Source organism: Adiantum capillus-veneris, chromosome 3 (assembly GCF_014529385.1).
Source record: "Adiantum capillus-veneris isolate H3 chromosome 3, ASM1452938v2, whole genome shotgun sequence".
NCBI classification, from domain to species: Eukaryota; Viridiplantae; Streptophyta; class Polypodiopsida; order Polypodiales; family Pteridaceae; genus Adiantum; species Adiantum capillus-veneris.
Genome location: NC_140933.1, coordinates 95,351,724 through 95,355,087, shown reverse-complemented (window position 1 = coordinate 95,355,087; position 3,364 = coordinate 95,351,724).

Below are 3,364 nucleotides of genomic sequence, written 5' to 3'. Positions count from 1 at the left end.
TTGTATTGATTTCAATGATTGTTATGTAGGTCCAAAGAAGATTGTTGGTATGAATCTTAGTATGTCAGTCATAAAAAAAATATTTCCCACTTATTGGTGCTTTGTAAGCTCTTTTGACAATCATATGAGTATGCTCTCTTGTTACCTATTGGATATTTGTACTTCTTTTGTATAGTGTGTCTCCTTCTTTCTTGGTGACTTTGTGTGTATTCTTTCATTTCTGGGCAGTAAGTAGTCTATAATTCTTTACAAAATTAGAATTTCCCAAATATTTTTCTAAAAGATCATGTTCCCTAAAAGCTTCTCCAATTACATACACTTCAATTCAAATATCCTTATAAAGAAACAAGACAAACTTTAAGCTAACCATATACACTAGCATAGTTGTCTTAGGCCCAAATAAAATTTTTTTATATCAAAAAATTTATGAGGTCTTAGACCCCACTGTGGGAAAAATCATAGCCATTGCACTATGGTTTTGTCTTTACAGGACCTTTTTGACCAAAAGCATCGTGCAACCAAACCTGTAGCATGACTTTTGAGAGTGTTTTCACAATTATTTCTACCCACAACACAAAATCACTTCGTGACAAGGCACATTGTTCATGGGGAACAATAGCTTTCTTTGGGTACATTGAGCTATCTTTATTGCATGTCAAATACTCATTTTTGGGGGCATAATCCATTTCAATCTCCTCTTATTCCCTATTTCTTGAGTCCATGGTTTCAAATATAATCTATCATGGATGACCTCAAAATTTACATTGTTTTGATTCCAATACATATTTTGGATGATGAGAACTAATGGCATTGCTTGTCCCTCTCTTCTTTTGTTGCACGGTCTCCTTGTCACCGTGTAGCACCTCGGGACCTTGTACCACTTTTGCAACAATAGATACTTGGAATTTTTTTGTCTCTCTACCCTTGAAATCATAGACTCAAGTGTGGGACCAATGCTTATAAAATAGCTTTTCAAGAATCCCAAATGCATGGATGCTCTCAAAAAAAATTACGCTTGGGATTTGTGTCTTCTCCCATGGACATTTATTAGTCTATCCATAAATTCACAGTTGAGTAATTAGACATGTACTTCTTTGATTTCAAATAAAGCAACCATAAAATTACATATTTATTGATGCTTCCCAACGTTCAATTTGTTGTTTCCACCATTTGAACCATCATTGAAATACCTCTATGTTCTCTTTTGGAACATGAGCTACCCACCATTCCTTGGTATGCCTCACTTGAAGTGCAGCCTCTTCTAGGGTTGTTAAAAATCTCCATGCCTTGCATAGTCCAATATGATCTTTTTGCTTTGGTGTAGGCACCAACTTTTGGTGTACTTTTGCACTCTCTACTCCCAATGGAAAAGGAAAGAGTGCTATCTAACTTTGATAACATTGTGTGGGCCTCCATTGTATACCATCCTTATTTCCATCCAGTTTGCCCCTACCTCAATCGTCATGAACCCTGCAAATCAGGGGGCTCTTTTCCACATTGTTCCATGGAAGCATTGATACTTCTCCAAAACAAGACTTGGGAGTCTTCATCCTCTTCTTTTGCTTCATGAATTGCAATAATGTGAAATGTTTGCATGCTATTCAAATGTTGCACAATCAATTAGACATTGCGAAAGACAAATATTTCACATTCTCAACTATATTCAAGCATACTAATAGATTGGCTATGAAGTGTGCAAGAGAGGGAAGGAGAGAAAGGGGAAGGGGATGGAGAGAGCACAATCGTATTGGTGGAGAATTAGAGAGTAAACTACTCTCTTCTCTTTATTCTCCTTATGAACAAAGAATGAGTAAGGGGGTGGGCGCCTGGCCACAACACGGTTACGGGCTTGAAACCCAACAATCTCCCACTTGAAGGTCAACGTGGCCCAAGTGGCTAAAGCATGTAGGGGCTACTATGTACAAATGTACAAAACCATGAAGCATGAATGTAGTTTCATCCTATGCCCATCATCTCTATGCAATGTGCAAACCACTCTAAGGCTAGGCTCTTTGTTAGAGCATCTGTTGGGTTTTCTCATGTGTGAACTTTGACTGACTCAATGTGTTTGCTAGCCAAAATATCCCCTACCACATGATACATGACCTCTATGTGTTTTGACTTGGAGTGAAATACGAGGCTCTTTGCTAACACAATCGCACTCTACTATCACAATGTAGCACTGGAGTCTGGTGTATACCAAAATCTCCTGCTAGACAAGATTACAACACAGATTCCTTACTGGAACTAGAAACTACAACATACTCTGCCTCAGTGGTGGAAAACAAAGTGCAATTCTGGATACATGATCTCCAAGAAACTACCGCTCCAGCAAACAAGAAAACGTAGCTAGATGTGGATTGCTTAGTGTCCACACAACCCGCATAAGCAGAATCAGTGTATCCAATAATGGATGCATCATTGTTCCCAAAGCGTAAGCACTTGCTGGCTGAGCCCTTGCAAGATGTGCTTCACTACTTCCCAATGCTTTCTGCCTGGATTTTCCATAAACTTGTTGACCAGTCCCACTGTATATGCACTGTTTGGCCGTGTGTTAACCATGGCGAACATGAGACTACCAACTGTCAAAGAATACAACACCTTTTTCATCTCTACCTTTTCAACATCCGATTTGGGACAATCATGCTTGCTAAGTTTTTTGTATGCTACAGCTTACAAAATCAAAATGATGAGAGAATCATTGTTCAACCTCTTTGTGTGCAAGCAGTGATCCTCTTGGCTCCATATGTAACCATGGGACTACATGTACTTATCAAACTTGATGTACCATTACCGTGATCCTTGCTTTAATCCATACAAAGCTTTCTTAAGTCTACACACCAGTTCTGCTTGTGTTGGCTTCTCAAGCTTTATCGCTTGCAAAACCCTCTAGTTGTTTCATGTAAACATCCTCTTCAAGATCCCCATGAAGAAACGTTGCCTTCACATCCATTTGGACTAGTCCTCGATGGTTAATATACCAAGCACAAGACACAGTGTAGTCATCTTGACCAGTGGAGAAAAGATTTCATCAAAATCCACGCCTTTTATTTGCTTGAATCCTTTTGCAACCAATATTACCTTATACTTAGGCTCGAGATCATCTGTGATATACTTCTTCTTATACACCCATTTGCATGGTAGTGTCTATTTACCCACAGGTAAGTCTGTCAATTCCCAAGTTTCATTGGCTAAAATCAAGTTATACTCAGATTGCATAGCCTCTTCCCACTTCACGCTATCATCCATTTGAATGGCCTCTATGTAGCAAGTGGGTTCACCGTAATCATTGGTGACTAGAATAGTCCAATCCTAGCTCAAAACGCTCAGGTGCATGAGATGTACAAGTAGATCTTTGAAGTGC